Source organism: Canis lupus, chromosome 13 (genome assembly GCF_048164855.1).
Source record: "Canis lupus baileyi chromosome 13, mCanLup2.hap1, whole genome shotgun sequence".
In the NCBI taxonomy this organism is placed as follows: domain Eukaryota; kingdom Metazoa; phylum Chordata; class Mammalia; order Carnivora; family Canidae; genus Canis; species Canis lupus.
Window position 1 is genome coordinate 13,193,408 of NC_132850.1, and position 12,971 is coordinate 13,206,378.

At 39.9% G+C, this 12,971-nt stretch overlaps 1 protein-coding gene, 1 long non-coding RNA gene and 1 pseudogene across 13 annotated transcripts in view; 2 read left to right on the plus strand and 1 right to left on the minus strand.

Annotated features, from left to right (window-relative positions):
- Nucleotides 1–12,971, plus strand: part of LOC140602551 (BEN domain-containing protein 5) — a 1,370,322-nt gene that overhangs the window by 893,536 nt on the left and 463,815 nt on the right. The window lies entirely within an intron of this gene.
- LOC140602554 (uncharacterized) lies at nt 429–8,636 on the minus strand. Of its 2 annotated transcripts, XR_012005484.1 has the most exons (4): nt 8,435–8,636; nt 5,488–5,672; nt 3,423–3,551; nt 429–2,147 (listed from the first exon to the last, which is right to left on the minus strand). It is a non-coding gene; the product is annotated as an uncharacterized lncRNA (long non-coding RNA). The 2 variants fall into 2 exon arrangements; XR_012005485.1 differs by lacking the exon at nt 429–2,147 and having other exon boundaries at nt 3,161–3,551; nt 8,435–8,630.
- LOC140602553 (mitochondrial carrier homolog 2-like) lies at nt 3,247–5,157 on the plus strand (annotated as a pseudogene).

Below are 12,971 nucleotides of genomic sequence, written 5' to 3' on the forward strand. Positions count from 1 at the left end.
CTGCAGGCCCTCCTTGCTTGCCAACCTGTGTGATGAGTGTTTCCACAGACAGTACTGCTTGGTGGGAGCACTTTCCACTTTTCCAAACTGAGTCCCTTTGACCATGACAGAGAAGCTTCCAATCCTCCTTAGAGTGTGGCCTGCCCTAACAGAACCCTGCACTCACCAAGTTTGGGGCAAGATGGAGCAACCACAGCACATCACAGATTCCCATTCTTATTACCCGAGGTTCAGCAGTTTTTTATGCCAACAGTTTTGAGATTGTTGTCTGTCTTTGGTCAATTTCCAAAACACTGAAATGGTTGTTAGTTTTATCCAGCTTTTGTTTTGTTTTGTTTTTTGGAAATAGGGTACCAATACACTTCTTCCGACGTAGCCAAAGTAGATTTTAATTGACAAACATTAAGGTTTTTTTTTTGTTTGTTTAAAGATTTATTTATTTATTTATTTATTCATGAGAAACACACACAGAGAGAGAGAGAGAGGCAGAGACACAGGCAGAGAGAGAAGCAGGCTCCACGCCGAGAGCCTGATGTGGGCCTTGATCCCGGGTCTCCAGGATCACGCCCTGGGCCGAAGGTGGCGCTAAACCGCTGAGCCACCCGGGCTGCGCAACATTAGTTTTTCAATCATACAACCCTGTACTGCCAGACACAGTAAAATACAGTATTATTTTCATACACCACTGACTAATTAGATGAATACCTAACTCTGTGTGTGTGTGTGTGTGTGTGTGTGTGTGTTGAAAGGATTAGATGGAGAGCCATTCCTGTACATAAGGATACTTTCAGAAAGGAAGTATCTCACAAAAAACAATAATAATAATCTGATAGTATATTTTAGAGAATCACTAGAAATATGGGGAAAATATTGTCTAGGTTCTGACACTGGCTAGCTCTGTGACTTTGAGAAAAGCACTTCTCCTTTTTGGGCCTCAGAAAGTCAGACCAGATTATTTCAAGCATCCTTTTCAATTCCAACATAAATTATGATTCAAACATTCATGATATCCTAATTGTATGTTCTGAGTCACACATCAGCCTGCTGTAATGTTGCTTCTTTATCTTTTCTTTATTTTATAATATTGGTAGTTATTGAGTGCTTAGCATGTGGTAGGCTCAGTGCTGTGACCTTCATATACATTATGTTACTCAGTCGTCACAACACTCCTATTATGTGATTCATACTGTTATTGAGTGCTGACATTGAACCAGCATGGTCTAGGCTCTGGGGATACAGCAGTGAAAACCAGGCAGAAATCCATGCCTTCATGGACTTATATTCTAGTAGGAAGAGACAGGCAATATTTGATAAATGAGGAAAAAGGATGAGTTTTGGAGTGAAGGATTCACTTAGAAGAATTTAAGCTCTGAAATATATCAGGATTATCTTCTTCCATTTGCATTTTTAAAAACTGGCATGTAGTGAGATCAAGTAATTTGTCTATACCATGCAGTTGGAACTTGAAGCCAAGCCTTTGTAGACTCTTAAAAAATGGACTCTAAACCAGTCCTGGATAGGAAATATTCTATTCACCTGTATATTCATTTACTAAATTCTTGCAAAGTCATTCTACAATACTTCCAATATCTGATGAGTACTTTCTGCCTGGCAGGCTCTATATGGGGTGCTGGCAGCAGACAGATGGAACAAAACAGACCTTATCCCTGAATAACATTCAATGTAATAGGCAACACAGATGTAAAAACTAATAATGGCAATAATGGTAAGAGACTTGATATCATAGAGGTAGTGGGCAGAGAAGGGGCACAATGGAGGAAACAAAGCCTTAGGGAAGAAGATATCTCAAATTGAGAATCAAAATACTGATACAGAGGCTGAGACACATGATGAGTCCTGACAGTTGTGTGCAGTTCCAGACGATGAGAGCATGAGATCAGCCTAAGAAGAAGAACAGAAGGAGTAGTGATGGGGAAAGAAGGAGAGGTAGAAGGAGGCTGGCCCAGGAGTGCCTTGAATGCCAACCTCCAGAACTTGGACTTTATCCTGTGGGCAGTGAGGAACCAGGCAGGAAAGATCATGATCAGTGGGGCACGTAACTCTTCTATCCCCAGGCTGCATTTGCTGGTGACAGTGATCTAGAAGTCATGTTAACTCCTGCCTGTCCTTCCAGGTAGCTTTCCCACCTATGGACAGAGATATTTGTTAACCAAAAGTACCTGAGGGAAAATTACCACAAGACACCACGTATAAAAAAGGAGAATGCCATAGAAATGCCTAGAAAAGCTGGTCTCTCTGATCTTAACACCTCACATAATCTCTAGAGTTGGCAAAGACTATAAGGGTCACATTCAAGTTTAGCAAATATATTAGGAATCTTCTATGGGCAAGGACCCAAATTGTATAGACCAATGTCTTCTCTTAACATTCCAGAACTATGACTTTTCAGCCTCTGCTCACACATTTCTTGAGGAGCCTGAGCCCCATTTCAGAGAAAAAATCTCTGCCATTCCCAGAAAGAGCCACCTCCCTGTAAACTTTCTCCTTGATTCTAACTCCACCCTCTGAGTCTGCTTCTCGTGTACTTGCTCTTTAGCTCCTGGAGAGGTCTGCGAAGATAGCAAGCCGGTCACCACACACCCCTCACGAGTCTTCTCCAGGCTAGTCCTTTCCTTCTTCCTCTGTCCCTATAACTCTATATTTCTGCAAATCCTATCATTTCTGAACTTTGTGCCTTCTTTGTTGTTCTCTGGACATAATCTAAGTTAATTTCCTTTATAAAATATCAGAACTGGGGCACTTGTGTGGCTCAGTCTTTTAAGCATCTGCCTTCAGCTCAGGTCATGATCCTGGAGTCCTAGGATTGAGCCCTGCATTGGGCTCCTTGCTCTGTGGGGAGCCTGCTTCTCCTTCTCCCTCTGCCTGCCACTCCCCCTGCGTGTGTTCTCTCTCTCTCTCTCTCTCTCTCTCTCTCTCTCAAATAAATAAAATACTTTTAAAATATCAGAACTGAATATAAAATTTTATAGGCAATATAAGCTTCCTGCAGCAGAATAAGACTATTGCCTAACTTGCTCTGAATGCTAAATCTCTAGAAATGTTACAAGAGTTTACATTAGCTTCTTTTAGCAGTGAAGTCTCCCTGTAGTTGATTTTTGTTGTTGTTGTTCATTAAATAAGGCTATTTTAATTCCTCTGGTATTTTTTAAATAAAACTTTTATTTTAGAATAATTTTAGATTTATTTATTTTTTTTAAAGGTAGACCATCTCCTGGTGCCATCATGATGGACATGGCCAGTCAGGTACTCCTGGGTTCTGGTGTCACCATTGTGTCCTAGCAACTTATGTACATGAAAGTGCTCATCCAGGTGTAATATGAGCTTTTCCTCTAACAATAAGACAAGATATTTGGGGGCAACAAGTATGTTAGCTTCCTCATCTGTTTTGTTATGTTTAGTACCTTATGAGCGTTGATGCGAAGCATTCATAGACTTAGCTCCAAGACGGTGTTCAGGAGTCCTTGGAACTGTGGTCCAGGTTAAAGTTTGACAGCTTTACCAGGAGTGTGAAAAGGTTGAAGAGATAGGACCTGGGAATGTACAGAAAGAAGTCACATCTTCCTTCAACCAAGTTATCAAGGAGACAACTTGAGAGATGGTGACTTGTTCTGCTGCAACCTTCATCACACAACCCTCCCAGGTGATCACTCTGAGATCTGTGGTACCATTCATAAGCAGAGAATCCAAGTACTGTGGACTTTGTAACTCTATGGCGACCACGTATTGGGAAGAAGGCATCCTAGGATATTTTGTGGCTCTTATTTTTCACCTCTAAGGGGACATCGTTTCATTATAGCTCTGAAACTCACCAGCCTACCTTGACAGTACCTATGCACTGGACAATGGGTTTCCACCATGTATGAAAGTTATTCCCAAGCTGTCACAGAATTTTTTGCCAGTATGTTGACCTACCTGTTTGTGCTTATCTCTAATCTTATGGCTGTCAACAACTGTGAGCTTGCTGGTGGATCCCCTCCTTATTCCTCAATATGTACTTCCTAGATAGATTGCTGGTGCATGCTACAACAAGAGAGAAATATGAGCTGAGGAAATAGTTTTTCCGCATAGTCCCCTTTGAGTAGACTTATTGTTGTGACCTGAGAATGTTAATTTAAAGATGTGGGACAGGGACAATGATATTGTGGCCCCAGATGCATAGAATTATAGGAAAGAATGTTGATTTCTATATAGTGTGGCACACTTTTAAAATAATCATTTAATCTTGAGAAAATGGGGAAAAATGAAAAGATAATACTTCACCTAGTTTCCTCTAATGTTAAAACCATGGAGCATTTGTCAAAACAAATAAATTAACATTGATACATTACCATTAACTAAACAACAAAACTATATTCAGATTTCATCTGGTTTTTCACCGATGTTCTTTTTCTGTCCCAGGATCCAATCCAGAATACTGCATTAGCCTATAGATTTTAGAAATATAATTGTGACCCCTTATACTTGTCCTACCATTGGTTTTCACCCTTCATTATAGCTTGCTGTGACCATTTTGATTCTTGGATTCTCTTACCTGTACCATTAGTGTCTTCACTTAGATTTTTTAAAGTATGTAGTTTTTAAGTATTAATTTAAGTCAAGTATGTAAGTGTTTAACAGGATGAGACCCCTGAGATCAGAGATCCGTGCATATTATCAGAGACTTCTCTGGAATGCCTAAATTGGCATTTTTAAAAATAAATTCTGTATCAGTCTCTGAGTTTGATTATGCTTCTAACTCCAATAGCGTAAGTTACCTAAGTGAACAAGATTTTACCTGCCTTCAACACAATTCAATTAAATTCAATTTAGGTTTAGGAGCAAAGTGGGCAAGTATAAGGAGATTGGAAAAATTTAAGATATGAATCCTGGCAGCTTCTACAACAATCCATATAGGACTTGTGAAGAAAAGCTAGGATCTCAGAAAGTAGCTAGAGGAAACTGATGGCCCTGTGGATAGGAAAGTCAGGGGACAGAAGACAGTAACACAAAAAAAGAAACTAGAAAGAGCCAGCACCATTCTTATCAGCATGGTAACTTCAAAATAAAGTAGCTCTCTTCCATTTTTTTTCTGTTTTTTTCTGTTCCTTCCCCTTTGTTCCTTCTTCCCCTTTGAAGTGAAACATCATGGAAGTGCAGCTGGCAATATGACCAAACAAATGTATGAAAAATAATTACATCTTTTTGGCTGGTTTTTAAATTGAATAATTGTTGGAAGTTAGTAATCTCAATTATCATTCCCTAATCCACCTCTCAGGAGAGTTCTGTGGACCCCCATCTGTACCAAACCTTGTCCTGATCAGACACTCTAAATTAAACAAGCTTAGTAGTTTTGGCTCCCTTCCAGCAGGCCACTTCACAAGTCACCACTCTCTTGGCATAGTTTTTGCTATTCCCGCCAAAAAGAGTCTCAATTAATTGGAGGCAGATATATCCTCCCAGCATCTGGTGAGGGACTTTCCAACTTACCCGACTGCTGCAGGTAGCTCATCCATTCCAAACCTCAGCACTGGGTGAGCAAGGGCCTGGAGAGGAGATGCTGGGAATCGTGACCCTGGGTTCTTTACTGCTGGAATAAGGAGGCCCATGTCTGATTTACTCATGCTGCAGAGACTGACCCAGATTGCCACACGTCTGCTCCAGACCCAGGTTTCCTGTCAGTGAATGTATCACCATCACTCCATTTCCCATGCCAGAAACCTGTCCTACTTAACTCCTTTCTATTCACTTCTTGCATACTGTCTGTTACCAAATATGATCAAGGCTATAACTCAGTATCCTTAGAATCTATTCCTTCCTTATCTCTGTTGGCAGTGCCCTAGCTCAAACCATCAGCATCTCTCAGGGAATTACAACAGCTTCTTTAGCCAACAGGTACAGGATGTGAAGTAGAACAGGCCTCTAGGCTCTCTCTCTATTCTGCTCATCTAGCTACGTCAGCATTATAGTGGTAGCAGAAAGTCCCAGCCTTCCTTCTAAATTTGTGCTCCCCTCACTGCTTCACTGATCCTCTGGGACCTACCTGACCAAGACACAGTAGACTTTTCACCGAGTACTACCTAGCTAGCTAGGCAGATGGCATCGTTTGTGCTAGCAGACTGCTATTTTTAGGCCATTCATTCCTCTCCCTTTTATAACAAAGACATGTTTTGAGCCTTATGCCATCAACCTACATAACCCTCTGCCATTCCTTATTACTCTCATCTGCCTACTTCTTGGACAGTTCCCTCAATCATGGGGAGCTTTGGTCCATTATTGTCTTTTCTACCCAGCTGCCACCATATTGAATAATTTCAGTATCCCTGAAAATGACCCATTGAACACCTTGTCTCTCAGTGGTTTAAGATAAAATAACAAATTCTTAGCTTGGTCTGTAAGATACTGCGTAATCTGGCCTCTGCCTACTTCTTCAGCCTGTCTCATAACCCTGTCATTTTGCTCTCTCTGCTCTACCCACACTGGCCTCCCTGAAGTTCTTTCTGTCAGCCATGGATTTTCTCTCTAGCTTGTATACACACTGGCCTACATACCTGGAATGTTCTTTTTCCATGGCCCTTTGCCTGGCTACTTTCTATTCTGCTTTCAGGATCCAATTTGAACATTACTCACTCCTGAAGTTCTTCCCTGATGCGCTACTCCCCAGACTAGTTTGAGAGACTATGTTATATGAGTCCAGCTGGAAGCTCAGCAGCTGATACCTCAATTGTCCACTGCAGCCCACTGTGTCTCACTCCCAGATATGTCTGCAAAGTTTGCTTATTTGTCTATTCTTTCTGCAAACATTAGCTAAGTAACTACAAGGCAGTGAGAATAAAATTAGATGCCTAAGTCAGGAGTGTGAGCTGTGTGGCTTAGAACCCTGACTCTGCTACTCATTAACTGTGTAACCTTAGGCCAATTACTTAACCTCTCTTTCTTCATAAATTAGTGCCCCCTCCCTTCAAAAGATATCCAGAGAAACCCCCTATTCAGTCAGAATTTAAGTAGGAAGATCATCAGAGCTAGAGCCATATTGGGATTTTAATTTTGGTTCTGCCACTTATATCTTGACATGTCAAATAACCACTTTAAACTTCATCAGCAAACTAGGCACTATAATTTAGCTTTAGGTCATTGTCATGACAAGACATTTCTAGCAGATATTAGATAACAGATGTGAAAGTGCCTCCTGCATTGGCTGTAAATATTTGGATATAATGCATTTGCAATACTGTTTCCCTTAACAGACTCTAAGCTCTCCTGAAGGTATACAGTTTGTCATATAAAAATGAAACCAGCTAACATTCAGAGTAGTTACTCCTTGTCAAGTACTATTCTAGCTACTTTACTATCATTAATCAGCTTTAGCAACTTTATGAAACAGATACTACTATTATCCCAGTTTTGCTGATGAGGAAACAGGCAAATAGGAATAGGAAATAGAGAAGTTAAGTAACTTTTTCAAGAGTATACTACTTATTAGTGGTAATACCTGTGTAGAAAAAAAAAAGATATAGGTTATTGGTTGGGGATAGGAAAGGAACTATAGGAACATGGAAAAGACTCCTAAGAACTGTATAGGTGAGGTAATATTTTAGCTCTTTTCACCCATTAAGTCCTCCAAGATAGAGCTCAAATATTATATACCTTTTATACAAAAAGGGAAAAGGGTGAAAGGAGGAATAAAACACATCTATCAACTAATTCTGATGTTATCTCTTGGCTATTCCTAAAAGGCAGAAGTACCACAAAGACAGTGGTTGGAAACTGAGAAAGGCAAGCATGACTTCTTACAGGCTCTTAGGGAAAAGAAAATAGAATCATCTGCAAATCATTATTATCCATTTTCTAACAAAAATGTCTTGTTACAAGGAGACTTGATAAATGAACTGGATATTTTCCTAGAATCCTATTATTAGCATTCAAGGAGATTGTTTCTGTGCTAAAACATCAGATCACTGGGATCCCTGGGTGGCGCAGCGGTTTGGCGCCTGCCTTTGGCCCAGGGTGCGATCCTGGAGACCCGGGATTGAATCCCACGTCGGGCTCCTGGTGCATGGAGCCTGCTTCTCCCTCTGCCTGTGTCTCTGCCTCTCTCTCTCTCTCTCTCTCTCTGTGTGTGTGTGTGTGACTGTCATAAATAAATAAAAAAATTAAAAAAAAAAAAAACATCAGATCACTGTCTATAACTTTTGACCTTGTATTTATTTGGCTTAAACAAGGTCTCAAAAATGTAAGATTTTAGAGCAACGTGCAACATGATGTTAGCCTCAGAATTGATTTAGACTGTACAATCTTACCTTCAAGAAGTTCACTTTATGTTACTTTTAGTGACTGTGACAACCAGTAGTGGCTTGGGAATAATATGATGGGGCATGTTGTTCACAGGCCACAAGAGAGACAAAGCATAGGGCCTGGAAAGAAGAAGGTTACTTACGAGTCAGCCTACATCATGGCAGTTGGAATTGGAAAATCCAGGTGGGGCTTGACTGATGTCCCCTGGCTGGAATCTGTGCTCCTTCCCAGAATAAGCTGTTGAACTTCCCAGGGAATCCTTTGGCCAGCAACGCATATGAGGTTGCAGTAACCTTCTTCCAGGGCTCTGCTTGTCTCTGTAGGATTATTAACAGATGTGGAGGAGGGATGAAATAGGTCAGGTGCTACCTGCCAGGACCTCCCTGTGGTTCATCATTCTCCCAGGAGGTTGCTACTGCCATTTCTTTTCCTCTATCACTGCTGACCTCTGATTCCTCCTTTTCCTGCTTCCTTATTCTCTTTTTTATTGGCAACAAAACAAAACAAAACCTTTAAATGTGGATTTATCTGTAAGAAGTAACGCTATAAATTTCTTAGTTTAAATTTCTTAAACTCCTATGTTTCCTATAAAACATAGGAGTATAGTATATCTTTGTGATCTTGAGTTAGTCAGTGGTTTCTTAGATATGACACCAAAAGCACAAGCAGCAAAAGACAAATTGGATTTTGTCAAAATTAAAAACTTTTATATACTGCAAATGATACCACCAAGAAAGCTAGAAGACAAGTTATAGAATGAGATAAAATATTTTCAAATTATGTATCTGAAAAGAAACTTGTATCAAGAATATATAAAGAGCTCCTACAATTCAGTAAAAAGACAAAAAAAAAAAACCCACAATTTAAGAATGGGCACTGGATCTAAGTAGACATTTCTCCAAAGAAGATAAAAAATGACCAATACGCACATAAAAGGATACTCAACATTAAAAAAAAGGATACTTAACATCATTAGCCTCAGGGAAATGCAAATTAAAACCATAGTGAAGTGTCATATCTCAGCCTCTTAATAATAAAAGAAGGAGGACAATAACAATGTTGGGGAGGATGTGGAGAAACTGAGACCCTCATATATTACTGGTGGAGTATAAAATGCAGTTGCCTTGGAAAACATTTGGGAGTTCCTCAAAATGTTAAGCACAGAATTACCCTATGGCCTAGCAATTCCACTCCTAGGTATACATTCAAGAGAATTAAAAATGTATGTTCACAGAAATTCCACAAAAAGGAATAAAGTACTGATGCCTGCCATGACGTGGGTTGTATTCCTCTTTGTGGCTGTACGATTGCTGGGTTCAGAGTAAGTTCTCAAGAAACTTTTGTTGAGTACATATGTTAGTTCATAACTCTCTTAAAAGGAGAAACTGAAAAATTTTCAAATTCCTTGTTTGCCTTCCCAAAGAGATATCATTTCAGAAAAGGGAACATAAAAATCCTACCTGGCTTTCTACTGGATTAATTTATTAAATGCTGTACTCCTTTTTTTTTCTAAATTATTTAACTTCATCCTCCAATATAATTTGATTTCTCTGATTTATTTACCATAGTTTAGCATTAAAAGATAATTATTTGCTGAGACGAGAATAGAGGTATTCTCTTCTCCAAATTGTATTTTATAGAAAAGGCAGTTTCCAGTATATTTCCTACATTAAAGTGGCTAATAATAAGATATTAATATGCACTGTAGCTACTCGAATCAGCTTCTTCTTTTTCATTCGATAATATTCATACATATTTAAGAGTTTCTTAACTTTGTCTAACTAGGTCAGCAGAATATTACCCAATCTTAATATTGTTTGTCCAAGCTGCCTATATTTTACAGGAGTTGGGAGGGGAGACAGATGGCTAGGATTTTCCATTTCTTTTTCCCATTTGTGATGCCTATGCTACAAGTGGCTGAAGTCATGAAAGTTTAGACCTAAAAAGACCCTGAAAGATGTGTCTTCTAACACCTTCCTTTCCTAGCTAAGGAAACAAAGAGATCTGTAGTATCTAGGAGTATGACTTAGGTTTCCTGATTTGGAACCTCATGTTGTTTGCATTTCGTCAGAGTGCTTTCGGGCATATTATTTACCATTTTCTCCCCATATACCATATGTCAGGCTCTGTTTTCATCCCATGTAATCATTTCATCTTCAGGACTAATAAAGGGTTGCTGTTATTATTACCTTATGTAAGTGGAGAAACTAGGGCTCAGCTCACATAGCCTAGTAAGTGGTGGAACCAAGATTTGTATCCAGGTCTTTAACCTGTATGCTGTCATTCTGCATAGGTCCTTTCACTGACTACTCTTTGTTATTGTGAGGACCTAAGAGGATCTTGGAAGTGCTCACATGGCAGTGAAGAGGGCTTTATATTCTTGAGTTTCCAGGGTTCTTCCTCAGGACGAAATTGTCTTGTAGGACTCTATTTTGCCTCCTTCCTGGCTTGCCTCATGGCCTAGCCTGCCTCCATCTTCTCCATGCCTGTGTCACTACCCTTGTTCTGGGTTTCCTGCCTTTAGCCTACTTGGGGAGGCTGATTCAGTCCTTCCAGCTTCTCTGCATCTTTGCCCCACAAAACAAGGCCATATGTCCTTTCCTGTTTCAGCTTCTCTGTTACACCTGCAGGCAGAGTTGGAGAAGGTAGCAGATGAAGGTACAAGCAAAAATGAAACAACTCTCCAGATTTCCTTGGTGTTTGTTCTTGCTCTGGTCTTCTGTTCCTCTGCAACTATATCTGAGTGGGTGAAGCTCATTTGGCTGCCCTTCCTTCAGGGCCACCCTTCTTTAGGTCTAGGAAGACCTCCTCCTCCAAGTCCTTCCTCTGTGTAGTCTGAGGGCCTAAATGTGTTCAGGAAGAATGATAGGTATATTTCCATCTCTGAGGTCTTCCTCAATACTGAAGCCTCCCATATAATGGGGCCCCCACCCTGTCCAGCCCTGCTCTACCCAGGAATGACCCTTTTGGGGTATATCCTCTCAGAACTCTTGAAATCCAACTTGCACAGTTGGCCATCTGTTGAGAGTGCCATAGAGATGGCTCTTGTTCAGTGAGATGGAGAGTGTAGCTAAGGTTCCATAGAGTCACATATAGGCCTGAGGGTTGGTAATTTTTTGTAAATGTATCTACATTTTCTTTGAACCCTTGGAAATACTGTGCCTATGGAGGACATTATTATTAATGCTATTGGTAATGATGATAGAAATAACAATAGCCACAGTAGTAACAATAAATATGCTACTTCTCACATGGAAAGAAAGTATAAAGGTTTTGGAGTCATATAGATCAGTGTTTGAATTTCAGCTTCACCACTCATTCATTACCAAAGTAAGCCAATTATTTCACATTACTCCACTTATTTCTTCATCCAAACCTTTGGAATAATAACCCTTAATTGTCAAGGCATTTGTCAGGAGTAATGTAAACCAAATGTGCCACACACAGTGCAACCTCAGCTCCTGCAATGTAAAGTTTAAGACCTGTTACTCTGTCCATTTTACAGATTAGGAAACTGAAGTATAGAAACATTAATTAACTTGCTTAAAATCACACAGCTAGTAAGTGGTAGAGTTGGGACTTGGCATCTAATCCTAAGCAATTTGTCTCAAAAGCCTGTTATTTAAAAAGATGAGGTTTATAAAGCAGTTTCCATATTGCCTGGCACAGATTCATTTCGCAATTGGTAACTATAATTTAACAGCATATTGCAAGTCTAAAGAAGTACACAAATGCAAAGTGTTTGTTTTTATTATCCTTAAGACTTTGTCTTTTTCTCACCACTTAGTAAAGAATGCCTAAAAAGATGTCTACAGGAGAAGGGAGTGAGTTTTGGTATTTACTTGGTTATTTTGATCAAGGTAGACAACCACATTTAACAATCTTGGCTCCAGTTGGTTTATTTTGGGAGGCCTAAATTATTCACTTGGAATGTCTCCACTGATTACATTAACCAGAGAAAAAAAATGTCAGCCCAGCCTCCCACTTGTGCTGACTGTGGGTCAGGCTGGTCTCAGAGGAGAGGTAGTTTTCATGAGGTAGGGCCTCCAAAAATGTCAATGTGGCAGGGGAGTAGAGATAAGAAGAGGGACATGTTATTGTTCCCAAGGTATGTGCTATTCTGAAACACCTAGAAGTCTCTTCAGGACAGAATTTGACTTCATATGGCATATAAGCAGTCTTTCATCCAAGAGCAGAGCTTTTCTACAACATCTAGTGAGTGGCTATCCAGACTCTCCAGGCACCTCTTAAAGCATTGGCAGTTCACTACCTCCCATAGAAGCCTGTTCCAACCTGGGGCAGCTAACAGTTTTCATTTTTCTGCCGTGAACCAGTAAAGTTGTCCTTGGTAGAGTTTTGAAGGTACACAATCAAGAGGCCTAGGAAGCACACAGAGCAACTATAATGGAAGGAAGAGTCTATGGCTTTGTTTTGTTTTCTTTCTGGTTATGGTGGGATTGTCAATGTAGGAGCTTACGCAAAACAGTGACAAGTCAAACTTACCTAACATTAAGTGTACTTGGGCTGCTGTGTGAAGGATGGATTGGAAGGCAGATAACATTATTAAGGAGTATTCTCACAAGTAAAACATCTGTAAGAGAGATGAAAAAAAGCTGATAAATTCAAGAAATATCTGAGAGTTAAAATTCACAGAACCTGTGACTAAATTGAATGTTATA